This window comes from Neofelis nebulosa, chromosome 5 (genome assembly GCF_028018385.1).
Source record: "Neofelis nebulosa isolate mNeoNeb1 chromosome 5, mNeoNeb1.pri, whole genome shotgun sequence".
Lineage (NCBI taxonomy): Eukaryota > Metazoa > Chordata > Mammalia > Carnivora > Felidae > Neofelis > Neofelis nebulosa.
The window spans coordinates 747,723-775,076 of NC_080786.1; the positions used below are offsets into that span (position 1 = coordinate 747,723).

Sequence of the window (27,354 nt, forward strand, 5' to 3'; positions counted from 1 at the left end):
AAGTGCTGTTATAGTGCCCTTTGGCTGGCTTACTGAAACCTTCGAGGGGCCAGGCCATCTTGATTGGTCACACACAAACACCCAGCAAGGCCTGCCACCTTGCTGACGGAAGCTACCCATATCACACATTCAGCTGGTTTTATCTGGAAAGGTATGTAGTTCAACTCTATTAAGAATGCACTAATTTTGAAATCTGCAATACATCAATCTGTGGAGGTGGGCCCTGAGTGGGGGAATAGGTGACTTCCAACTCTCTTGATACTCAGGATATTCCGCATTTGGGGGGAGCCGGGAGCCCCTAAACTGACAACGTGTCTTCAACGCGCCTTCCAGTTCTTGGTCCAGAAACTGTTTACGGGAACTCTGCAGTTGACATAGCAGGCTATACATGCCTGTTGTGAATTTTCACTAGTTTAATTAAGCTACCTGTTTCTATTTCTTAGTACTCATAAAAGAAATAAAACTCCATTAGTACAATTACTATTTTTCAATAAATCAGATTGGCCTTCTTACCATGATTCTCAAAGAACAAGAATTAACAGTACAATAATTACAGATGTTGCAACGAAGTCACAAGTGAGGGGAGGAAAATGGGAATTTCACTAGAACTTGAGAATCATTTTTTCCAGTTCCTAACTCTTGTTCTTCTCCATCCATGGGGCACCTCTTGTTCTTCTCCATCCATGGGGCACCACACAGAAGGACAGGACAAAATGTGATAAAGTTTCACAATATTGGATTATTTGTTGAGAGACACACATGCTTTGCAACAGCCCATGTTTCTTTTGTTAAGTTGGCCTTTAATGAGCAGCTGCAAAGTTCAACAACAAGCTATTAACCACTTCAGGGTCTGCTTTATGAGAAATGGGATCTGCCTGCACGACCCAGAGCCCTGCAAATTCCAGTAAACTAGGGGCAGTACGGTTTTAAAAATAAATCAATATGCCAAAGTAATTGCACGCAGCATGCACGTCCTCGTAGGTAAGGATGTTGGGGAGAGGAAGGTGCTCCAAAAGTTACCTTCTTATGGGCAGATAAAGGGCTGCAGCTCTTTTCTTGGTTTCGCCAAAAGAATGAAAAATGTCATTAATTCTTTCAAGACAAATGCAAGCAACTGGCTTTGTTGCCTTTTCTCCCTCCCTCCCTCCCTCCTTCCCTCCCTCCTCTCTCTGTACAGCTTTAGAGAAAGGCTGCCCTAAGATTGTAGCAGTGATGGAATCACAGGGTCTGCCTACATTAGCAGAATTGCAGACAGCACTAGGGTGATGTCTTCGCTCTCCAGCTCTCTAATTATTTACCCAGATCAAGCCTGACTGCTGGAAAATCAGCTCTCCCCAGGAGGTAACCGAGCTGAAAGGTTCTTTTCACTAAGAAATGATGGGCTGGTGGCTGGCATCCAGCCTACAGGCCAGTGTGCCCTTGTGGGCAGTGTCACAAAATAAATACCCAGCCCCACACCATTTCCCTCACTCATCCCCAGGAAAGTACTGGTCAGTTTAAGAAAATTAGGTAAGAGGAGCATATTCGTGGTGCTGAAACACGCAAAGATTGAGCCCCTAGAAGACACTGTTCTAAAAATGAATTTTGTGAAATGAGGAGAGAGGGCATGCTGAGGTTGTTTAGTATTTTATGGCTGGAGCGTCCATTCAAAGTCCCTACATGCAGACAAAGCAGATTGCTGCATTGTTTCCACTTACGGGTGCTGTTTTCACTTGCAGGTCTGAAAACAGAAAATGTTCAGGCAACATTTATGTTCTAATTTGCTCGGGCTCTTACAAAAACAGAAAGCCAACTAGCACTCTCTGTCAGCTCATGTGCTGCTCCAAAGCTTTGGGTCACTCTCTTGACTCCCCAGAATAAGAGGGGGAAAAAAATCAATTTAAATCAATCAATATCATTTCTATCTGTCTATTTCCAAAAGCTTTGTTACAAGTAACACTTAATTTTAATGCTTTCCGCTTTCTTATTTGCTTTCCTAGGACTACAAAACTATTGTCACACACACCAAATTTTTAATTTATCAGGCCCACGATGGGACGAATCACCTTCAGATTCCTTTATGTTTCACCACTCACAGACGAACATGGCTGCCAGTGAGGCTCTGTCGTGAACATGAACGTGTGGGCCTGGCACACACATCCCCACTGCTCATTTACCTACACCCTTCCGAAGGCGCAATGACAGGGCTCATCCAACAAACATACAATAGCTTTGGGGAGACAATGTATGTGTTTTGATTGGCATTTCAAATTTATACTGTGTTTATTCTAACATTAAAATCCATTTGTATTCTCCACATACACAGCCATCTCTTAATAGTACATTTGAGGATTCTTTTTCCTGCTTCCCGGTCAAGACTGGAATTCAAAATCTGCTGTGGTTGATTAGCTTGCTGATTTTCAAAAACTAATTTCTCTTTTCAAAAATCACTCTTTTTTGGGCAACTGACATTCCAATTTGAGCTTGAGAAGCGGTGGAAATTTATTCCTGCATCGAACACCTAACCAAACTATGGCTGATCCTTCAACAACGTGGCAGTTAGGGGCCCCGACCCCTGCATAGTCCAAAATACCCCTATAATGCTTAACTCCCCTGAAAATTAACTACTAGTAGCCCACTATTAACTGGAAATCTTATCAATAACATAAACAGTCGATTAACACATATTTTGTATTTTATATGTATCATATACTGTTTTCCTACAATAATACCTTTTCTAATTTCTCCAGTATTCCTAAGCTAGGCAGTTCATCTGTGGGTTTTTTTCAAATTGTTGTAAATCTCCAAAAAAAAATGTTCCCATGTATTTATTGGAAAAAACAAAATCTGCGTCTAAGCCAACCCGTGCAGTTCAAGCCCATGCTGTTCAAGGGTCAATTATACTTCCTTTCAGTTAGGATCTGTAACACATTCATCAAATTTCTGTAATGAAAAATTTGCACCCATACTGCAGCATCTGTGTTTAAGAGAAGAGACCCAATGAATTCATTATTTAGAAAGGAACTAATCTGGGTAGGTTAAAAGCCTATCTCGAGCTTCTTCTTAGACATCATGGAAATACCTGAACTATTCCACAGAACTAAGTATTATAGAAGAATTAATAGAATTTTGAGGAGGGTATAAATTAATATATATAATATAAACTAGGGGAGACAACGAGGCCATCCCTTTCCAGTATAGAAAAAATCACTGCCCAAATGTCCTGTGACGCCATTGAAAATAGGAGGAAAGAAACATGATCACACCTCATGTGAACAAATTGTTTTATAAGAAAAAAGGGTAATCTACGTTAAATTATTCTTCATTTAGAGAACACATACTGATTATAAACAATTTCCTCTCTGGCATTGAAAAAAAATTTTTAACTGGAATGTCAAGCAATTTCCCCCCAATTCTAAAGGAAATAACCTCACTGTTCTCAGAGACGTCACACAGACTATAGGTTACTGTGTTCAATTTAGAATTTTTTATCTTCTACAGAAAAATGTTTATTGTAGTGATTAGAGTTTTTCAGGTTTTGCTGTTTGTGTGTGTGTGTGTGTGTGTGCGTGTGTGTTTCAAAAACCTCTTAGGATGTTGAGGACTTTTGTACTGCTCACAGAATTTGCCACTGTGTAACCATGTTGAGCTTTTTGTCCCAACTGTATCGGGCTCTACTCAGACCAAATCATTGCTTTGTTCACCTGATTACAAGACAAACTCCATTTTCCTTCCTGGGGCTTGTTAGCGGTCCCTGAGCCTGAGTTCCCATCTTTAGTTTTTACCCAACAGCGCCAGATATGAAGCTATTGGAGCATTGGTCCATATCCCTAAAACAAACGGACGGAGGCACGACCGCCCCAGCCCAGAGAAGACCCAGCAGACTTGCCTGACGGCCAACGTATGCCGGGATCAAGAGCCAGGAGAGTTGACTGCATGTCACCAGGGGCATCCGAGAAGAGTGTGGACCACTCGGGACAGCTCCTCTTACCACCAACGCTCTGTGCTTTCCTCCTGTCCAGGTTCCCTTGGGGTCCTTTCCTGGCCTTGGCACTAAGCGTGTTTGGCTGTGTGCAAGACTCCTGCTCTCGTGGAGGTGGTCCAATTGGACCACAAGCGCTTTGTGAATCACTCAGGAGGAATCACGAGACAGCAATTATAAAAACCAACACTACCCTATACTGTTACAGGGTCAGAGTGGCTCCATTAAAGTATCAGTGTTTGGAAGGAAACTACGGTAGACCCAGATGTGGTTTGCATTTACATAAACTTGGCATTTGCAGCACTGCAACACGCAATGACAAACTTTATTTCGCAGAAGAAGGAAAGTGACAGGAATGAGGTGACATGGCAGGCTAATGCCCCAGTCCAGGATTGTGGCTACTGATTTCAAGGTACTCTCCCTCAGGAATCTGGATCTCCGAATGTTTAGGTAATACGGGGATGGGACTGTCCTGTGGTTCCTTTTGGAAAGCGCGGCTGGGTACCTTGTAGGGCCTCTTTTGACTCCCTAACGTCTTTGAAACCTAATCCCCACCACCCTCACCCTAAAGGCCCTTATCACTCACTCCCTGCTCCGGCTAGCACCGTCTACATGAGGGGTGCTGCAATTTGAGACTGAATTTGAGACTCGTTTACATAAGAGCAGGTTAAGGGGTCCCTGTGTGCTGCACTCTACTTCTCGGGATTCCATCTGGGTGGAGAGCATGGAGCTCACATCTGTCTGACCAACACCAGCACCTAGAAGTGGGGCTTGCTCAAGAGTAAGGGCTGAGACCTGAAGGTGTGCCTGGCGTCCTCCACCAGGGAAAAGGTCAGGGACCAGCACCAAGTGTTGTTGTTCTCGGAGTTCTTCAGTCTCTCTGGCCTGTGACTCTCCCGTGATCACACAGTCCTTCCATCACGGCCTGGTCACCAAACCCTGTTTTAGCCATTTGTTGTCATCTGTTAAATGCCCATCTCAAAACCCTCGGCGGCTGATGTAGACACAGGCGGAGCCATGCCCATAGGGGGAGATTTGAGCCTGCTTTTCCACCCACCTCCACGGGTTTTCCTGACCCGGTCAGTGCTCCGTCTGGAGACTGGCAACACCTGACCTTATTGTCAGAGCTCAAGAGCTCCAGACAAGGTGAGTCCTTATGCCAGTTACAGACTGCTGAAACTAAGCAGCCCTTTCTTAGATCCAGACAGTTCCCAGATTCTTCGGGTAAAAACTGTCTACGTCCCTTAACAGACCACCATCATATCTGAACGTTCCTCACTGTGAGATCGCACGTTGGCTCTGACCTGGGGATAAAGTGCTTTGATTACATTAAGGCAGATGGGGTTTAAGCCCTTGCTTCTTGTGAGTAGCTTTGTTTAGCTCAGGCTTGGCTGACAGTCTAGGAGTGAAGGGGGAAGGATGGCATGTAGTTTCTCTGAGCCTCAATTTTCTTATCAGTTACTTGGGAAGTAGGTGACTAACCTCCACAAAGTTTTGGTAGAGATGAGCTGAGATGATGTGTGAGAAAGACGGCACCAAAGATACTCAACAAATCTTCACTAATCCTCTCTAACTCACCCAGTATTTCATTCCCCAGGAGCGAGTTCATAGTCGCCACCTCTTTACTGGGGAGAGGAGAGCCGTCCTCCTATCCCCCCCAGGAGCACATGCACTAGCTTGGGAATCACTGCCCAGCAATCAGAGGCAGAAATGGCAGGCGGGCAGGGTGCAGGGGCTTCCTTCTCCACCTGCCTGCACCAGCCCAGTGACCTCATAAAGGTCCTGCCAGCTTCTTAGCAAGTGGGTTCCTGGACATTTCTGTCTTTAGATGTTCTCAGACTTCTCTCTTTGCCTGCCCCCAAGCAGTGAGTGTGAGGCCATGCTGGGGTACAGAAATGAGCAATCCAGACAGAGTCCTGCCCCTGTAGCCCTTACCAGCTAATGGGGGCCAAAGGAACAAAGCAGACCACCCCAAGTAAGAAGTGAAAAGTGCAGAGTGTTAAGAAGAAATAGAGAGGAAGCTACAGCCCATGGCAGGGAGAGGGGAGTTGGAAGCATAATGGCACCAGATTCGTGACTCTAAGGACCACTCCGGATGCTGTAAGGCCAGGGACAGGGAGCAGAGGCTGGAGGCAGGTAGACCAGATGCAGGTGGGTCAAATGGAGGCCAGGATGGAGGCCCAAAGAGGTAGGCGGTGGTGACCTACCTTTGCTTTAGCCCTGACCGACCTTAGCCTTTGCTTGGGTGGTGACTCTGGAGGTGGGGTAGATGTGGGCACGAGGGAAATGGAGGCACCATGGATGACAACACAGTTGGGGCTTGAGCAGGGCTGGGGCCAATCTTTGGCCTAATCCCAATCACCAAGAAGCAACAGCACATGGAGAGAAAGCAGGCGGAAGACCGCTCAGATCCTGCCTGGAACTCGGCACGGTCTAAATAAATTAAATAAGCAGTAAGTCACATAATCTCCCTGAATCCTGTAATGTGGCTGGCAAGGCCTCTTCTGATCTTAGCGGATGCCTCACTAGAGCTTCAGCCATTTCTGCCCATATGAAACAGGAATTATTACTGGTGTTTGTTGGATGGCAACATCCCCAGCTATCATTCTGCACAGTCCTTTGCAGAAATGAGTCATTCTGTTACTAACACTAAGCACCTCCTGTATGCAAGGCACTTTCTCCAGGTGCCACACACACATACTCATTGGTCCCAACAACCACCCTTTGAGGTAGTACCATTAGTTTACATATTTGGAGGCTGATGCACAGGGAGGGTAAGTAACTTGCTCAAAGGCACACAGCAACAAGCAAGTCAAATAGCCAAGATGTGAACCCAGGCCATGTGAATCCAAGCCTGTGTGTGCTCTGTCACTTTTATGAACAGGTTCAGGTGCCCGGCCCTGTGTTGAGGGTTTTCATCCAGCCTCCTTTTCCCTCCGCCCCTGAAGCACCTGCCTTGGTTTTGCTTCCTGCTAACATGGATCTCCTGGGGAATCAGGGATGACAGGTTCTGTGTACCACTGAGCACGAACCCATTCCCAAAACTCATAGCATTTCTCCAGCAAAGGTTTAGGTTGCCCTGAGACAGAACATTTGAGTTGTATCTGGGATAAATATATATACATACATACACGGAGTGGACACTCCAGTGAAGCCAATATCCAGAATTGATAGCATATGGCTACACACTTTGCAGAGACAGAAATCTAATATTCAAACAAACAAACAAAAATAGTTCTGAAGGTCTTCGGAACGCTTCGACAAATGATCTGCAGAGGCACACATAAGTCACTGTGAAGAAAACTTTTTCTTCTAATAGAATAAAACTCTAAGAAAAAAAAGGTTGAAGAAATGACTCACTGATATGTATGGAGGCGAGGGAAAGTGGGCCCTGGGGAGCCACATGGATGGATTACAGAGGCCTCGAGGCTCAGCTGGGAAGAGAAGGCTGGGAAATGAGGTCCCTGGAGCATGTCTGGGCTTCTGATTTGTTCCTTCTTTTTCGTCTTGCCGAGCTCACGACTCAAACACCTGGGGTAGGTGGTGAGCCGGTCTAGGAGCCTGGCCTGAGGAAACTCCGTGTCCAGGCCCCAGAGAACACGGCTGGCCTCCACCTTTTCCAGCTGCGTGACCCTGAGCCACTGGCTTGCCCTCTCGAAGCCAATTTCTTCATTTGCAAAATGGTAATCGGAACCTACTACACAGGTCGTTGTGAAAATGAAATAAAAATCTCCACATCAAGTGCTGAGGAACCGCTCCAAAGTTATAGTTATCAATGGAAGTAATACTAAATCATGGGGCTGAGGAGGCAAACAACTTCCTTGAGGCCCTAGGGGGTATTGCTCAGGGCCCAGGGGGCCAATTCAGGTCTAGCCCTGAGGGATGTAGAGCACATACCTGGGTATTTCTCATTCAAATGATGCCCTCAGAGCTTGAGCCCTCGCAGTGTATGATCCTGACCATCCCCGGCCCCTCAGGGCAGAGCACCTGCTGGGAGGCAGCCAGACTGGGGTGGGGGTGGGCGGAGGGGGGGTTGGTGACCAGGGAAGTCTTCCCAGGCACTGTGGATCCTGCACACTGGAGGTATCTCCACCTCTGTCTCTGTCAAGACAACTCCTTCAGGCCAACCTATCTGTGAAAGAAGGTCAGAAGGAGTCTGTGGATGTCCTCACTAGTGGACGGAGCATTCCTGCTGACAAGCAGGGTGGGAAATACCGTTGTCCTTCCCACGAGGTTAGTTTCCAATACCGTAACCTTCAATCAGTGGCGAGCCCAAGCTTCTCTCAATCCACGGGAGCCCCAGAGAACAGCTCCCACTGCACACACAAGCTGCCTGCCTGTCACTCCGCAGAGGGCTCTTGGCTGGGCCAGGCCCGCCTTGGGCCTGCTTCCGTGAGGCGGCTTCTGCCCAGCCCGCCGACTCCTGCCAGCGAAACCCTGCCTCTGCGTCAGCACGTACACTGTCACCCACTCACAAATCCGATCAAATCTCCGCTGTTGGCCTGGCCACGGCGCTGCCTGGGGACAATGGGCCCTCTCAGTGCGCTTTAAATCGAATGACCCAACAATTTTCTTTGAGCAATGCTGTTTGACCACTCTCAAGTACAGTAACTCCTATAAATAAAGATATAAATGGTGCTAATCTGGAGACTTGGGCCATCCTGCACACAAAAGGACTTCTCTGTGTAGGCTTGTTGCGGACTGTCCTTTGTCAGTGGCTTAACTGTGAGCCAGAGACGGACAGGAGGGTGGAGAAGGTGCTGGCCTTGCTGGTGGGAGGCGCTCACGGGGGGGGGGGGGGGGGGGGGGGGGGGGAGGGGGGGGGGGAAGCCTCCCAGAGCCGTCCAGTCCACTCGTTTCAGACCGCAGAGCCCACGGGGTGGCCAAGGGACGGGGCCTGGGAAGGTGGCACGCCACAGTCCAGAGCCTGGCGAGCTCCCGGCACTGAGTGGGGCTGTGGCAGGGGGGAGACCCGAGGAGGGCAAGGGAGACTGACCATGCTTCTTCCCAGAGGTTGCCAAAGGGCCTCCTGGCTGAGATTCAAGTTTGGACGGTTACAGCCGTCTTCAGGGCCACAATCCACGGGGGCTTTGCAGCCCTCTCCCTCTGGGATCAGTTCTCCTTGCCCACATAAGGCTGTTGGTATGTCAGCCACTACCTACAGCAGGCGGAGGGAGCGCCCACATCAGCACTACCACCGACTCCAGGAAGCGAGGCAAAGGCTCTTCCCCCGCACCAGGCAGCTCGGCTAGGCCAGGAGACAATGACACGGCTGAGGGGGACCTTGCCCCATCCCAGCCAGCCCAGCCAGCCCAGCCTCAGTGAGGCAGCACCAAGATGGGCAAATTCAAAGACAGAGGTGGAATGAGGACAGCGGAGGGTCGCCCTCGCGGGGATTTCCTGCCTCCCAAAGAGGAACCCAGAAGGTGAGCAGGCAAGGCAGGCACTCACCTCTGCCTCTCCCACCTGCTCCCCTACCCCACACTAGCACAGCCCACACCCCTGCACTTCCATCCCACACCCTGCCCCCTCACACTCACATCTTCTCCCTCCTCCCCCTCAGAAGACTGGAAACTTCTCCAACTTCCCTGGGTGGGTGAGGCCTCTCCGTACCCTGGATCAGCTCCCTCCCACAGCTTGCCCTCCCCTGCGGGGAATGGGGGGGCACAGCATACACCATACACTTGTCCGGAGGAGGGAGGAGGGGCCCGGCTGCCCCCACATTCTCTGAGGGACCTCCAGGACAGGAGGACTAAAGGGGCAGCCCCAGAAGGGGCCTTCCTGGGCATGGCCAGGAGTTGCACAAAACAGAGGCGCTGTGCCCACTGGACCACACTTCACAACTTGTCCCGGCAGGTCGGCTAAGCTGCAGACTGGGGGACGGGCACGCAAAGGGCAAGAGCAAGAGGGTTACTGCCATTCTCCCCAGTACAAATACTTGCCAGCCAAGTTTCAAAATTCTTGTTCCTTCAAAGAGAGGGGTGGAGGAATTTCCAAAAGTGCCACCAAAGTGCTGGGCAGCTGCTCTGAGAAGGCAGGTATGGGTGAGCAGCTTGACGGGAGGGAGGGAAGGAGGAGGTAACAGCAAGAAGGAACAGAGTTCACCGGGGGGAAAACAGTGCATGCGTGTGAACACGTGTGCATGGGCTTGCGAGCGCGTGGGCGTGCTTGTGTGCGTGTGCGCGCAAGTGCCTGCGCTTGCTTTCGAGCATGTGTGTGCGTGTGCGTGTGTGCGGGGCAGATGCAGTGACAGGAGCAGAAGCTGCAGGCTGGCAGGCCCAAGATGAACGCCCAGCACATCCACTCAGGGGAAAAAGCAAAAGCCTGGGTCCCTGCCAAGAGCATCCAGTCAAGGGCACCAGAAGGTGATGCCACAGGCACCTCGGTAGGGCTGTGTGATGCAGACAGAGCCTTTGCAAGGCCCTGCCCTGGGAGCCGAGGGGCAGGGCGGAGAGCCTGCAGGAGGGAGCTGGGGGTGGCAGGGGGCCCTAGAGGCACTCAGCTAGGAGCAGGGGGCAGATGAGGAAAGAGAGCCGAGGACCAGAGGTGTAGGACAAAACGGGGGGCTTGGGAACAAGGGGTGTGGCCACAGGCATCGAGGGAAGCTTGCGGGCACTCTGCGAAGCAGGCCTGGAGGGAGATTATTAGGACAAACGCAGAAGAGTGGGCAAGTACAGGGGCTGCGGGGCGGGGAGCCCCGCGCGCAGCTTGTGGGGGGGGGGCAGGGTCCCTGAACGCAAGGTGGGGCAGATGTGACCGGTCCTGTCCTCACAAGGAGCCCCTCTGCAAGCCCACAAGGATGACTGGAGAGAAGAGCAGAGCCAATTCAAGGAGCCAGAGACCGACAGGGCATTTCCAGTCAGCCTAGACGAGAGTCAGTGTAGGCCTGAATGAGGTCAGCATCAGAGCGGCCAGACACAGGGCACTGCAGGGGACCGTGGCAGGAGTGGAGACGGCAGGGCTTCGGAACCACGCTGCACCATGGGAGGAGGGGCTGCGGAGGGTCCTGGGGTGCAATTCCACATTCCTGGGGGGCGGGTGGGAAGGGCCCAGGCTCACCTATACCTATGCCCAAGGACACACCCAGTAGAAGCTGGAAAACCACGTCTGGGTGGTCACTGCTGAGACACAGTCCTACGGCTCATCTGCTCGGTGGGCACCACAGAAGTAAGGAGCCTGCCGTGCAGGCAGGACACGGGCCTAGGAGGGCCCGATTCACCACAGGTCCCCAACAAGTGAACGCAAGCTAAGGCGGGGGTGGGCATCCCAGACATAACTCTTCCCGATACAGCCAGATGCAAGTGGTGCCAGAGCCCCTGGGGGGACCTAAAAACTTGTTGGCGTCCAGGCCCCACCCCCCAGAGATTCCAGTTCAGTCTGGGGCAGGACCCGGCATCAGCAGGTTTTGAGAACCCGCTAACCATGAAGACAGAGCGAAGAGAATTGAAGGCAATGTTCTAATTCTATGTTTTTGTGAAGAATCTCCTAGGTGATTGTGAAGTAATCACAATCTAATTTGGGGGATCTGGGGTCAAGCGGGAGATGGTGAGGTATAGGCCGTGAGCTTCCTGAGGACAGTGTTGCCTTACCCACCTGTGCCCCCCGGGCTGTGTGTCCTTCCCCACGCAGATCAAAGCCTCCTATGCGTACTGGGCAGCATGGGGTCACCCTGGGCAGGCACAAAGGGGACAGTCACAGCTGCAAAGCATCCTTTACTCCCTTTCTTCCCCACACGTCTTTCTGCAAAGTCTTAGGATGGCAGGAGCCGAAGACCCCAACGTCCGCCAGGAAGAAGTCCACCGGCCCAGTGATTCTTATGTCCTGGAACAGGCTCTGAGACCGTCACAGTCAATTCCGTCTGAAGACCCTCTACACCTATGGAAGAGGCAGTAGCTGCTCTTAGCAAGAGGCCTGTGTCTGTGGGACGAATGCGTTGTCACAACTTCTCAATTGGTCTTGGCTTGACTGAAGGGTCTGTGCTTCCTTGTTAAGCACATTTCAGGTAAATTCTTTCAGACACAAGGGTGCACGTGTAAATCAGATGAAGCCCTAACCATGTGCAACAGGGTGTGGTGACCACGAAGACGCGGTAGAAGGACCTTCTGGAAGGGCAAATCCAGCCCTTTGTCCCCAAACCCGTTCTTCCGAAGCCAGCATTCGCTGAGGGCACCTCGGATGGACGTGCAGAGCCAAACAAATGAGCCAGGACCCCGAGAGGCTCTGGGGTAACAGAGACCGCCCAGTCGGGGACTGGGTCTCAGAGCAACAACAATAGTCAAGCTCACGGAAGCAAAGAACAGAACTGTGGTCGCCAGGGGCTGGAGGAGGGGGGAGGGAGAGTTGCTAATCAACGGGTATGAAATTTCAGTTATGCAAGATGAAGACATTTGAGAGACGTGCTGCACAACGTTGTGCCTATACATGACGATACCGTGCTGCACACTTAAAAGTCTGTTTTTAGGAGGCCTCATTCTAAGTGTTCCTACCACAGTAAAATAAGAAAACAACCAAAGAAGGGCGGTGACACGACCATGCACCGTGTCCTGACTGAAAGCATGCAGTTCTATTTAAAAACGCAAGAACGAGAAGGCAAGAGAAGCACCTGATCTGCAAGGTGGCTGTGCAGGGGCCACCACGTCGAGAGAACACCGCAGTCGGTGCCCACCCGCCTCCAGCTTCCGCAGCCCGCACTGCCCTCAGCTCACGTCGTCCACGAAGGAGACTTTGTGGCAAACGGGCCTCCTCCCCCCAGTGCTCTGAGGCAATGCCGTCCACCATGTCGCCACTGGCTGCCTGTGGCTTTTTAAACTTTAATCGCGATTAAAATTAAATACGACTTCGGGAATGGAGTTCTTCGGTCACGCTAGCCACATCTCGAGGGCACGGAGGCTCATGTGGCCCGTGGCTCCACACTGAACGCTGCAGATGCGGAGCATTTCCGTCACCACAGAAAGTTCCGCTGGACAACGCTGCTCAAGAAACAGGCTCTGTGAGGAGCCCAGTCAGCCTCATGTTTAGATCCAGAAAAATTAAGAATGTTTAGTCATCGTGGCCACCACCAGCAGCATCCCTGCACTGTAACACAGGAAAAAAAAAGAAAAGAAGGAAACCTGCAATTGGGCCAGTTTTCCCACATTTACTAACATCTCCAAAGAAACAGAAGTTGTCATCTCTATAAATGTTCACCTTGTGCTGTTTTGCTTTTTATTTTACTGTCAGTTTAAATCCTTGCCTAGCAAGTATGTGTCTGCCTGCTTTTCACCAGAATCCCAGATCCACAAACTCCTGGCTAAGTCACATCTCCTAAAGCATGTTCATGAAGGCTCTGACTTAGGATTTTATCTAGGCTGAAAACTCATGCTCCCCCAAATTATTTCCAGAGATTAAAGGAGAGTGGAAGAGCCTAACAATGTGGGTCTATAGGTTTCCTATTTTAAAGTCTTGTCTTGAATGCTTCTCTTTTATTTTAACAAGAAGGGAGAAAAACGATTTTGAAGAACTCATGGGAAAACAGAGATATTTGCAGGGGTCTGCAAAAGAGCACAGCAACAAAATGAAGATGCTGAAGAGGGTCTGGCTACCCCGCAGGAGAATAACATTGGCTAGGACACTGTGGTTTCAAATTCTTGATTTAGGGACAGAATTCATAGACTGGGTCCTCCATCTGCTTGCATGAGACAAAATCAAGTCCATCAGACAATGGGTTTGGCATTGTCAGTGTGACCAAAGCGTGGTCATAAGGGGGCCAAGGCCCACAGCAAGATGAAGAGATTTAAGCTGTAAGTAGGACTAACTGGTTTCACTTGATTTATTTTTTAAAGTGAGACTGTAAGCCCCCATCCCCAACACACACACACACACCCCAAAACAAAACAACCCAAAACTCCTACCACGCCTCACTTTTTCACCAAATTCCTACACAGCCATGGTGGGTCTGCCTATCAATAAGAAAATAAATGTTTACACAGCATGTATCTCAAACAAAAACTATGCCGAGGAAACAGTAAAGCCTATTTAATGTTACAGGACATTTGGTTATGTCTACTTCTCAGTACTAGGTTTTGAATTAAACTGGAATGTGGCATATGAACTTAACTGTTAATAAATATAACAATATGCTTACAGTAAGTGTATTATATATACTCCTACAACGTACCTATATTATTTATATATCAGTAAGTGTACAAAAGTCATTGGCTGACTATGACCCCAAGCTAATCCCCACTTACATGGGGAATATGGATTCTGAAGAGGCACATGGGGGGTTAATAAAGGTTTCCTCTGTGTCGCAGTGATTCCTAGTGAAAGTAACTTATATAAGCTTGGAAGTTACATACCTTAAGCAAATTGCCTGTGGATTTTCCATTAGCATGAGCAAATAAACTTTTTATTAAATGTAAACCTAGATCTATTAAAAGTAGTATATAGCAAACGACTTCATTGATAATTGAATTAGTATATCGTAATTTTTCTTTATTTTATCTGAATGTGTTTTTTATTAAAGTAAAAAAAAAACGCCAATTTTCAAAAAGGAGATTACCCTTAATCCATCACATCAATCTCGTTATTCCTTACATCATTGTTGGAAGAAAAAGTAGTCCCACTGCTATTCTTTAAAGGAATGTTAACATTATGCTGCATCTAATAGAAAAGAGCTTGGACTCTGGTCTCTGAAAATGCAGCAGTTACAAAAAAAAATACAGGAGTTTCAGTCACTTCCAAATCTCCATTTAGCAGATATGAAAATCAAACCTCAGAAATCATAGTACATTTCTGAGAACCAGTTGCAAACGCAACTCTGCTTTTGAAATTTATAGTGAATAAAGATTCTTTTAAAACAAGTCAAAAGCTTTAGCAAAGAACCAGGTGAGTATCCTGAAGTTATTTTCAGTTCTACTGAAGAGATCTATATGCGCTTAAATTTGTTCGGTCCTTAAATATTCTCACAGTAGGATGTTAAGGACTGGGAAGAAAGCAGTCTATTAAAACTGGGTATTTATATTACCAAGCTGGGTGTTATATTACAAACACATAATCTTTCACATCTTTAAATCAGAAAATAGTTCATATAACTTCTACCTAATTCCTAATAATTTTTATCCCCTCATTTAATTAAAATAAATTAGTAAAACAATCCAAAACTTAAGACAACAGCAAGGCCTGTAAATGCAGTTTTCAGACTCAAATTTCTCCGGGAAACGTTTTCTTTCCAATTTTCTTTTCCCCGGATGTAATTTGGTGACATCCAATAAGTCCCAGTTTTGACATTTGCAGACATACATTTCTCTGTAGGTTAAAAGTAATGAAGTTTATGCAAATAGCTAATTCCCAAGTTTAAAGTTCTCATATAACCTCACTTTTGCTAAAATCTCAACAGCATAATTCCCCAAGCTTAAACTATCAAATTTGATTGCCTCTCTTTGTGCAAAAAAGCACATATGACAAATGGTTTCTAATTGTTACAAAACTATATACATACATAAGGGAATATATAAAGGATTCTACTTATAAAAGATATTACCAAAATACGTAGCTCTCACTTAATCATTTACTGTTAAGCCTCTGCAATTTGCTACGTCTCAGATAATCCCATTTTCTCAGCAAAATCTACATTCTCTCTTCTTGCAAATCAGAAATCTTAAACAATAAATCAAAAGCAATTTAATGAAGTAGATGAGACTAGGCAAAAGTTCTTGGAACTCTGCAGAACGAGAGTAGACACGATCGAGGCCTGATGTCACGTCTGCTATACCGTGATACACCCGCTCTTGGTGATAAGTCGACTTTTCTGGTTATCAGATACGACCTGAGATTTAAAGACTGAAAATTCTGCCACAGTACACTTCCAAAATTCTTGAATACTGCCCAGGAACTGGAAGAGACATTTGTCTAGAGTATGATTTGATTTTTGCCATAAAAAAGCCAATTAAAACCTGATTAGCAAAGAGCCCATTGATTTCATTCACTTATAGGAGACAAAGAATTCCTAATGGAAGCTGGGTTGCACCCCACCCAGAGGGCTGAGAGAGTATAATGTATCCCACACTGTCCTGGGATAAAGCAGGATTACACTAATACTCCATGCTCCCTCTGACCAGATTCTACACAGACAACCAGCAGTCAAGGAGTCAGCTCTGCGTCAACTACAGACAGTAACCCAAAATATCACTTCCCCAGACATACCTACCATCATAATCACTGCTCTGTCGGGAAAACAGAGTTTAAGGAATTGCACATAAAACTTAATAAAACTGAGATATCTTTACTTATCATTTACTGGCAAATTTTAAAAGAAAAAAAAAGATGTAGCTTTCTTAACGCATGGGTACTTCACTGCTCAGTTGTTCTTAAAAATAATTTATGTAAAGCAGGCTTTTCTCTAAATATACTGTGCTCTCCCATATACACATTGAAAATGATATTTGCATACAGTGAGTATATGCACTGATACACACATGGTAAAAACTTAAAAAATATGGACTGCATAAATCAGTAGCTGATTTTAAATATACATCAACTTAAACAGATTTGTTTGCAATTTCTGAATTCCTCAGGTAGAAAAGATCTTTCTTGCTGGCTGTGGTTCTAGATGTTTATACTCTATAGAATGTGCAAAAATGCTTCCCCATACAAACAAAGAAAGAAAGGTTTCGAGATCTTGGTATTCTAGCCTTGCATTTACTATTAAATATCTATCCGATGAATGTGAGGGAGAGCAGCGCAATCAGTCTGTCATGCTACAGTAAACACGATATTTTGTGCGCTGCCCAAGACATTTTTTCTCATGAATATAAGTTGGCTGCCATTTATTATGAGATTTTTTCCCCGATTGACACCCCATTATGCATATTCAGTCAAGCTCAAACAAGATTTCAAGTGATCAATATACTGTTTGTGCTGAAAGTCTATTAGCAGCTCTAGCAATAAACTCTGCAGTGAAACAAAAATGGAGAGAGATTTAGTGAACTGAATTACATGGAAATCCATGTTTTGGGCAAGCGGGCAGAGATAGGAAGGCAGAAAAGCAAGGGGAAGCGAAGGTAGGGCAGACGTTTCTCTTAATAAACATCAGCTTTCTAGAGTCTGACCACCGATGAAATGCATCAAATGCCTAGGAATTTTTCAAAAAATACCTTAAATTACATGTTGAGGTCTCTAAAGAGGCAGGGAGGGGTCTAAACTAGCACTGAGTCCCTTTCCAAGAACACATAGCTCACTCTGTAAAGAGCTGGAAGGTACTTGGAAGAACCTGGTATCCACAAAGTGGAGAGGGTGGACTGATCGGGGAAATCTGCAAAATCCTGCACAACCCAGTGTCTTTGTGTGAAACAACAATGGATTCCTACAGATTTCGACACTTCCTGCTTTATGAATGAAGTATACCAGATCACTATAGTATGACCATACCAGCTGAGCTAAAGACACATCTTGGTTAATGTACATGGTAGGAAAGGGAGCTTCATAGCAGCCACAGGATTTCATCTGGCACAAAAGAACTCTGGTCCTGAGGCTAGATGTGCCTCCATACTGGAATCTGTCTGCTTGAGCCAGGAGAAGATTAGAATAGGCAGGGCCATCCAGAAAGATGTGGCATCTGGGGGAGTGTCAATCCAGCATCACCCAGACACCAAAGGTTCATATTCTATTACCAGAAAAATGGTGAGGTAAGCAGAGTAGAGAAGAATGCCACTCCATGGCTGTGATGGTGGCTGTATGTTTCGTTGCTGCGCTGTGTGGTCTAAGTTAAGCATCCCTCCCCCAACCCAAGGGGGTGATATCTTACTTATGAGGCTGGAGTCTTGGGTCGAAGGAACAAAGAGACAAACTGTTCTGCATGGAGGTCCAGAATTATCGACATTTCATTATTTGGCTTGTTGAACTTACGTTTTGAACCACTCTCAGGCAGAAGAGCAGTCTCCATTCACCGTATCAAGGGAAGACCTGGGAAGACGAAAATATTTAGATCAATAGCAGTCTGGATAGTTTCCAAATTCCATAAGCAGCAAAGATGTACAGGAATTTGACCAAAGGAGATGCATCCTGGACTACATCAGGACAAAGGCTATTTCTCGTGCTATTTTTAATTCTAAAACCTAGAGTATGAGTAACCTAAAAGAAGACACATTGTAAAAAATATACTTTACTTACAATATGAACTATTTTATTTGTTCACTGCCTCTTCTTGAGGGTCCTAAGTACGAAGATACCAAGCAGAGAAGAATCAGAACCCAACATCCACCAGAAAATAAATCAACAAAACCTTCCCCACCACCCCAAGTCTACTCAAAATAAACAAACTGAATAATCCTAAATAGCAATTCTAATCTGTGTCGGATGCATGCATGTGTGGCAAAATGTGCACACCAGAGTGTATTCTTTAATTTTGAGGAGACGTATGTACAAGTATGTAATGTCACATGATTTTAAAGCAGCAATTTCCAAATGGTTTTCTAAAGGCGGCTTCCTAGTAACACTTAATCCAACCCTGTATTCATGTACCCAAAAATACATAAATATATTAACTTTTAAATACATAAACCCACTGATATGACTAATATTACTAATCTTACAGCTCATTACAATAAGTAGATTAGCAAAGTGAGTTTTCTTCAATTTCCTTGCAAAATGCACATAACCTGACATCCTCAAATGGAAAAAGGTAGATTCTTGGAGGCCAACTCTAAAATAAGTCAGATATTGGATGCTCCTCTCCATCCTGCAAGGCTCTCTAGGGTCCTGAAAAAGCTCAGATGAAACACCATTTCCTACGGTAAAAAATGAAATTTGTTGGCAGGCTAAAGCAGCCCAGGTGTTTATTCAGCTAGCACATTCTCTTCACCGGGAGGTGGGTGTTCTGGAATGCTCCTCACACAATGCTGTGTACATATTTACTGTCAGAACTCAAGGAAGTACTGTTCTGGAACCTTCTCAATGCAATTAACTGTGCAAGTGGGCACAGCTAACTTCCACAAAATAATGACTGCAAATCTTAGGAAAAGACCCTCTTTGAAACCAGGCTGCCAGGGTACCGGTGTCTGAGCAAAGTTCCGGAGGCATCCTACCAATTCGATTCTTGAGGCTGAAGCTGAAATCTATTCGGATTTCAAAATGACCCATAATCATAGGCAGTTTATCCGATTGTGTGTTCCTAGTAAAATCTCAGAGCCTTCTAGGTGCTAGGATTTGTAGGTGTGGTTTGTGGACTTTAAAGAGAAGACAGATAGTATGAGAAAGAATGAAAAAAGCAGAAGGTGGTTTTAGCAGCTTTCAACCTACATTGGTTCTCAACAGAACATAGAATTTTTCCCGAGTCTCACTTCAGTCTGGAATAACTGTTAAGATACTGCTAACTGGCCACCACTTCCAGACCTGGTAGTGCATTAATTCACTCTAGCCATCAGGGGAAACGTATCATTTTCTCTTCTTAATATATTTTATCTTAAAAAAATTAATGGTACCATGAAGTAGGCGCCCTTTTGAATTGTCAGTGTGTTTTTTAAAAAAGGAAAAAAAAAAGGCATGGTGTCTCTCTTCGTCATGGTCAGATCTGCAGTAGACACTGCGGGTAAGCACGGCTATGATAATAATGATTTGTGAATTTATAAAGATTGCCTCCTTCTTCAGAGCAGCTCAAAACATTTTCTTTCCCACAGATCTGAAATAAGATTTGAAATCTCCTTGGCGAGTTGCAGAAATGGCCTTCCTCTGATCTGAGGTGACATGACTGGATTTGGATTGAAGGACCAAGCAGTAGAAGGTGAGCTCATTCACCTGTTCCTTGTTCCCATTATGCACGTCTGTTCTGAGAGGCCAGATGGTTGTCTATTCTGCAAGCAGGTTTATTGCCTGAAAATGAGCCCCCTCTTTCTAAAAAACTTACTTTTATAAATAAATTGTATTAAAAATACCAGAGCAAAAATAATTCTTTTTGGCTTTATCATGTGCTTCAATATTTGTGTTTCCATCATGTCTTTAAGCCCTGGGATCTTAACATTTGGAAGCAGCTCCCACTTCACATCCCTTTTCTATCAAAATCAACCTCTGAAAGTTAAATGAATATTTAACAGGATGTCAAAGTGAAACAGAATGACACTGTGCCTTTCAAGACCTACCTATGGATTAAAGGCTGCCCTCCAAAATTTCAGTTAACATTTAAGTAAATGTAATATCCAAGCCTAGAAACTGCCTCTCCCTGCACCACTGCAATTGTCGAATTCCTTTCCCGGCCTTTCATGCAGATACTCAGAAACAGGGTGGGGCTCCCTAGTCTTGCAATGTTAAGGGAGTCTGCACTGCAAAGAAAACTCAGTTAATCGTTCATATTCCCATTTTTCTGTATCCTTCGCAAATACCTTTGACATGATCGTGTTTAGGAGTGCCACTCTTTCTCACGCTAAGATTTAGATTAAAATCTTTGTGTCAAACCAAATGTTCTGTGCACAAGCATGGATGACAGGTACGGAAATGAAGGTGACAAGTCCAGGGATAGGGAAAAACCTCCCTGAAGAAGAGAAGAGGAGGTGAGCTTCTCTGTTTATGGAGGTCTCTGCTGGAGCTTTCTCTCTCTCTTTTATTTTTATTATTTGCGGGGAGGGGAGGGTTGCAGATGGAGTTCTTTTAGAGTTGCAAGTAAAACCCAACCCTGCTAAGCCATGCTGGTTCCCTTATGAGTCAGCAGGCCACTGGGCAGTTCAGACAGTACAGCCCAGAGTCACTGGACAAGAGCTGTCTTTGGACACACCCATTTTACTAATCCTGACTCTGATTTTTTAAAAAACCATCTTTATGTTACTTGGCACCTGACCTCAGAACTTGCATCAAAAACTGTGCCCCCCATCTCCACCAAGGAGGACTCAGGCTCCAATGTGGAAGCACTCGCCTTCAGCTCTGTTACTGATGAGCACAATTGGATTAGGGCTTGTTTCTTCCTCCATGGGCAACTCCTGTTTCTTTCTCTCTAGTCTGCATGTTATCAGCTTGACATTCCCTTCAGTGGCATATGACAAATCAAATTGGCCATCACTGCACTCATCAAAGGAGGATGTTTTCTATTTCCGAGGACTGTTTCCTCCACTCCTTTCACAATCCTGGACACACACACACACACACACACACACACACACACACACACGTCTTTTTTTTTTTTTTTTTTTGAGGGGGGAGGGTGGTAAGAGATAATGAATGGATACAACTCACACTAAAGAATGAAAAGCAGCGGATACTCAAAGACAAGGGCACAGTCTCAAATGTGGTTTTAAATACCCAATTCCTACACCTTAAATTTAAAGCATTCATCCAGAAACACAGATGTTAGTAGCTTTGAAAAACTTTACCAAAAAATGAAGTCCATTATTTTTCACGTCTTTTTGCATGATTCAGCACTTTTAATACTAATTTCTGCCAAGAAGTTAAAAGGTAAAAGGAATATATATTTTCTGGGGCCTTAAAAATCTCACACACTCTTTATAAGCACCCCACTCCTGCTATTACAGGGGCATATCAGAAATCCGGGGTGTGTGTTTGGGGCGGGGGGAGTCTGTGGTTCGCTGCCTATTACCCACCCGGTGACCACCTCAGAGCAGCGCAATTTCCCTCTCGGGCATCTAAGTGGCTTTTGGGGATGGATGACCCGCCGCAGGGACTTCGCCCTGTCTCGGGCTCTCCTCCTCGCCAGGAGCCACACACGCACACACACACCCAGCACACACACGCACACTCGAACGCACCTGTCCAACCCCTGTCAGCTGCAGCTATACACTCCCCCTGCTGTGTCTTTTCAACCTTTGTCAAGTATCTCAAGACCAGAATTTCCCGAAGCCCTTCCCCCAAATCCAGGCTTTCGCAGGAGACCCCAACCCACCGGGGCGGCAGGAGAAGGCCGAGACGGAGAGACCTCGGACTCGCTCCGCAAACTTAACCTGCGCGTCGCACGGCTCCGCGTCTGCACCCGAGGACCCGCAAGTGCCCCGCACTGTCCCCGCAGCATCCCACGCCCGCCCGGCACACTCACCTGCGGGTGGGAGAGCCGCGCGCCTCCGCGGTCCAGCCTCCCGTAGCGACCTCCGCCGGCGAGCCTCTGCACCGGGTGTCGGCAGCGACCTTAGGGGTGGCGGGGGCCGCTGGCCCGTTCCCGGCAGGGCGGCGGGACGCCGGGAACCGGCGCGAGGAGCGCGCCCGGGCGGGTCCGCGCCGAGCCCGAGCGAGCGGGCGAGCGGGGCGGGAGGGGCCATTTGTAACCGAGCAGACGCTACCACCGCCCCTTACTCGCGGGGGGCGGGGGCGGGCGGTCAGGTGACGGCGGCCCACCCTCCGCCGCCAAGCCGGGTGGTTCCTGCCCAGGAGGAGCCCCCTGGCGCGCTCTGATTGGAACTCCCGCCGCAGTGGCGGGGGAGGGGGGCACGTGACAGCCCGGCCCGGCGGCCCGGCGCGCCCCGCCCCCGCTGGGCACCCCACCTTCCTCCTGGAAAAGCCGGGGGACACAGGGAAGGCGGGGGGGGGGGCTCGCGGGGTGCAGGAGAGCCGAGCGGCCCCTTTAGCCACAGCTCGGGGTGCTCCCGGCCGCGGAACCCGGGGAGGAAGGGCTCCCCTGCGGCCAGCGGGCCTTCACGGTCCTCCTGCCCTGCCCTGCCCTGCCCTGCCCTTGGCCGCAGTGCCCTCCCCCCAGCGTCTCCAGGCACACACGCTCAGTGTAGACCCCCGCCACTCCACAAATGCCGGTGACACTTTAGGAGTGTGTTTCTGGGTTTTGTTTTGTTTTGTTTTTCTCTCCGCGCACCGGCACATTGTGCCGGAGAGAACCCACGACGCTGCAGCGCAGACCCCGCCCAACTCCGAGGCCCGGAGCGGCCGACCACGCCCGGGGAGGTCTGACGGCTCCCGGGTTAGGTCGCCGGGGGCCGGCTCTCCCGGGAAAAGAAGGGGGTGGCGCGGGAGCTGCAAGTTTCCGACCCTCCCCTGCAAGCAGGCTACGGGGGGGGGGGGGGAGGAGGGAAAGGGCAGCCATGGGGGTGCGAATCCCGTTCGCAGCCCCTGGGAGCACGTAGCTGATGATAAAGGTCAAATTAAAACTACTGAGCTAGTGGTGCCGCAGGGACGCGCCGCCCGGTCGTGGGAAGCCTGGCTATTCATCACCCACAACGAGCATTGCTTTTCCCACGTTGGGGAGTGGGGCCGTGCGAGACCCGCCCCCCCCCGCCCCCAGCCCCCAGCCCCTCGAGTTGCGGCCCAGCAGAACGGACGGATCCCGCAGCCTCTCCCCCCCCCCCCACCTCCCCGTGGCCCTGCACCACCCTGGAAGGCAGGAGTTCGGAGAAAATGCGGCGTCACGTTCGCCACCGTGCCCGCGGACGCGTCTGCGCCGCAGCTCCAGCAACACGTGGGGCCCGCGAATCTGGGCACCCGCTCTTCATTCGGGTGGCTATGTGGGTATACTTATATGAGTATTTATTATAACCAGATTTAAAGGGAAAGTCTGCTCACTGGATTCTTGCAAACTTTTGTCCTAGGTAGTTTCGTACTCGTTTGGGGCGGGGACGCGGGCGAGGTCGCCAGGGCGCTCAGCTGAGTCAAGGACACCTCGGGGAGGAGGACGGAGGCCCCAGGTCCCTGGGCGCTCCAGCCCCCTCTCCCCACATGCATCAGCCGGCAACACGTCGGCCACCCCTCGGGGCCTTTCCAAGCCGACTGTGACTCTCAGACAGTATGGAAGTCAGGGGATTTGACCCACTGGTACCGGGGTTTCGCTGGGCGCGGGTTTGCCCGAATAGGGGGGTTAACCGTAAAGCTTCTGGCACCAACGTCGTACAGGGAACCTCGAGGAAGCTGAGAATCTGACCAATGTAAACTGGGGGGTGGGGTGGGGGGTGGGGAGAAGCGTCGGATAGAAAAAGAAACGCCCTGTTACCCTAAGTCCCCGCCTCCGATAGCTCCGAACCGCAAAGGTTGGGGAAGCCTTATGAAGTGTTAAATCCATCGGGAGGAAAAACGCTCGGTTAAAAAAACAGCACCTCTTTAATAAGAAAGTGGGTAAAATTTCCATTTCCAGGTGTTAATCTTGATGATGCCGCCGCGTTAAAAATGGGGGTCGATCGTGACAAGAGAATCCCAGCACACAGACCCCGCATTTTCCCAATTGAAAATAGCCATCCTCCCCAGCGCGTACGGCCCGGTCGGCTACTCCAGCAAGGACGGGGACCGGGGGGCTGCGGTCCGGGGTGCGCGGCCCGGCCACTTGTTGCCGCACCGCCAGAGGAGGTAACTGCCAAGCGGATCTGGAGGAGGTTCAGAGTTAAAATCCCTTCCCCGCGATGCGGATGCTTCGGAAGTGGAGACAGGCTGCGAGCACTGACTCAGTGCCTCGAGATTTTTTTTTTTTTTTTTTAACTTGAACTCTGAACCCTCTTAGGACAGACCAATGTTTTGTTTTCCGGGAATTATTGTGTGGTAGACTACACACACACACACACACACACACACACACACACGTCGCTCCGCATGGGGGGAGGAGAGTGGCACAGGTGCTTCGCACTTTCACGGGCTCCGTCCTTGAGAAACGGGGTGGGGGGTTGGCATGGCTTCGATGTAGCTGCTGCCAGGAGACAGGTTAGCTCAGAAAAGCCGTCCTTCGGCACCTGGGGAGTGGGGACCTGAAGACTGAGGCACCGGGAGGCCCAGGTGCGCACCCAGCGCCGGCCGCAGCGATGTGCAGAAGCGTCGGGAGGAGGACACCGCACGCGGGCGGGAGGGTGCTCGGGATTCCGAGTTCGCAGTCTGCCCGGCCAGGCTCTGTGCAGACAACGCGCGCTGCGCGAGAGGGAGGGAGAGACCCCGGCCGAGTGTCGGTGCAGGGCCGACCCGCCTGCCTGGCGAGGGGCGCACTGCTCGCGCGGTCGTCTCGGGGGCGCCGGCAGCCTCCACTCCGCAAGCCCCGGCGGCCGCCGAGACTTTGCCTTCAGCGTCCTCCGGTGGCACCGTCCGGGGTTTGCGGAGCAGAAGCCTCGCACACGAGCAACCTGCCGTGGGGTTGGCGTGACCATGCCTTAGGACTGTGAAAAGCTGCCTCGTGGGGATTTGGGGACAGAGGTGAACGGAGTGGAAAACAATTCTTCTTCTTCATAACATGGAGCTGGTGGAACTCGGGTGTCAACACCACTAGGAATTTGGAGGTGTTGGAGTAGGAGTGGAAGGGGTTAATGCTAGGTTTGGGACCCCTGTGGGCAGTGCCCAATTGAAAGGGTCGCCTCCTCTAGGCTTGCGCTCGTGGGAGCCCAGCCCCAGCCGAGGCGCAGCCGCGCTCGCGGTCACCTTCCCGCATTATGACACCTGGAGCTGCCCTGCAATTTCCACGTCTCCGCGGCCGAAGCCTCCCAGCAGGTTGGACCCCGCAGAAGTCTCTGCCCGCCCTGGCCCCTTTAAATGGGCCTTTTTCTTTTAGCTTTCATCCCGAGGACGCGTTGACGCCGGCAAAGACCGCAGTGCGACCGGCGGGCGGGCACCTCGCCGCCCCCTGCCGCCTCCGCCGCGCCGGGCGCTCACTGCGGGGCTGCTGCGGCAGCGGGACCACGGCCTCGCCGAGCCTCCCGCCTCCGCCCCCGCAGCCACACCTCAGGGCCCCCCCCCCCCCACCCCGCTCCCCACCCCGCCCAGGCCCTCGGCGGGGCAGCCTTGCCGGCGCCGCGCGCTCCCAGCGCCACCCCCGCCCGGGACAGGTGGAAGCTCGGGCCCGTGTGCCGGCGCAAGGAAGCGCACACGACGGCGACCCGCGACCGCACCGCCGACCCCGGCTCGCAGTCCACCCACGTGGAACCCGCGGGCCTCGCGGGTCCCGGCGCCCCGGAGCTCGGTGGCGGGTGCAGCTGCCTCGAAGCCCTACGGCGCCCGCGCCGGCCTCTGTCCATCCCAGCCTCCCCCCCCCCCCCCACCCCGTGCCGGGATCTGGAGCCCCGGGGTCCTCCGCCCGCACCCTTGGCCATCCGCGGACAAAGCCGCCGGGCTTTTCGCACGGGAGCCGGGAGGGGGGCCCGGGCACCCAGCAGGAGACCCCGGCGGAGAGCGCCTCCAGGCGCTGGGCCTCGGGGCTGTCCCCGCCCCCGGCCTGCCCGCAGGGCGCCGCCTGTGCCCCGCAGGCACCCCGCCCAACGTCCCTCTAAGCGCCGGCACCCGGCCGGGGGCGCCGCGGGAAGGAGGCCCCGCGGCACCGCTGCACCCACACACCCACGTGCCCCTCGCGTGCGCGCCCCCGGCCTGCAGAAGCTGCCCGGCTGGCGCCGCCGGGATTTCCGGGCGGCCCCACCCTCCTCGGCCTGCGCGCCGCGCTCCTGGCATAGTCGGAGGCTCCTTGGCGTCTCGGCCGCAGCCTCCGAGACCCGGCGCCGCCGCCGCGAGCGGGGCTGCTCGGGGGGCCTGCGGGCCGCCGCGCGGAGGCCGCGCCTCCCGGCCCCGTCCCGCGCTCACCTTTTGCTGCGGCTGCTGGGGTTCAGTCCCTGCGCCCGGGTGTGCGGCCGCCGCCCACGGCCTCCCGGAGGAGGCAGCAGGGGGGCGTTCCTGAGGCGCCGGCAGCCTCCTTACACCCTTGCCTGGCGTTCAGCGCTACCTTCCGCAGCCCACCCACCACCTTCTTTGACAGTAACAGAGGCATGGCTCTCCCTGCTTTCCTCCTCACGTTCATGCCAGTGCCCACCTACGCGTACACACACACACACACACACACACACACACACACACACACACACACCCTCCACGCCGCGAGGCCGCGGCCAGTGTCTCCCTCTGGAACTGCTAATTCCAACACTATGCAGCACACATCACCTCGACTGACAGCAAGGTGAGGGAGTGGCACTTAGGAGCTAGGTTTCTTAAAATTTGTGAAATAGCTTTCTGGCTTTGACGTCGCATTTCTAAAGGGTTGCACTCTATTTTTAAAAATAAATAACCCTGATCGTGGATGCTGCGGCAGAGACGCACGTTAATAATACTATAAAAGTATGTTAAGATAATCGTAGGTTCACATGCAGTTGTTCAGAAACAATGCAGAGAGATCTTGTCCCCCCTTCACCTAGTTTTCCATGCTGGTAACGGTTCCCAACACTGTAGGGCAATATCCCAACCAGGATGTTGGCATTGGCCCACCGATATTATTTAGATTTCCCCAGTTTTACTTGTACTCGTGTGTGTGTGTGTGTGTGTGTGTGTGTGTGTGTTTGTGTATTTAGTTCCATAGAATTTATCAGATGTGTTAGGTACCTATCCACCACCACCTTCAAGATACAGACAGAATTCTTCATCACCACAGAATGCCTCTTGTTACCTTCTATAACCCACATACTGGGGGGGAGGAGGGGCCGGCTGACAACCACTAATCTGTTTTTCTATTATTTTGTCATTTCAAGAATGTT

The 27,354-nt window shown here is 50.1% G+C and overlaps 1 protein-coding gene across 5 annotated transcripts in view; it reads right to left on the minus strand.

Moving 5' to 3' along the window:
• Positions 1-26,543, minus strand: part of LOC131511530 (uncharacterized) — a 128,847-nt gene extending 102,304 nt beyond the window's left edge. Inside the window, exons 1-2 of one of the 5 annotated variants that reach the window (XR_009261551.1) lie at positions 21,972-22,232; positions 17,846-17,902 (exon numbers count right to left, since the gene is read on the minus strand). The gene's annotated coding sequence lies outside the window, so the exon portion shown is untranslated. Of the gene's footprint in view, positions 1-17,845; positions 17,903-21,971; positions 22,236-26,413 lie in introns of those variants that run through there. The other 4 variants (XR_009261550.1, XR_009261549.1, XM_058729203.1 and 1 more) reach the window with 4 other exon arrangements.
• Positions 26,544-27,354: the final 811 nt, after the last annotated feature.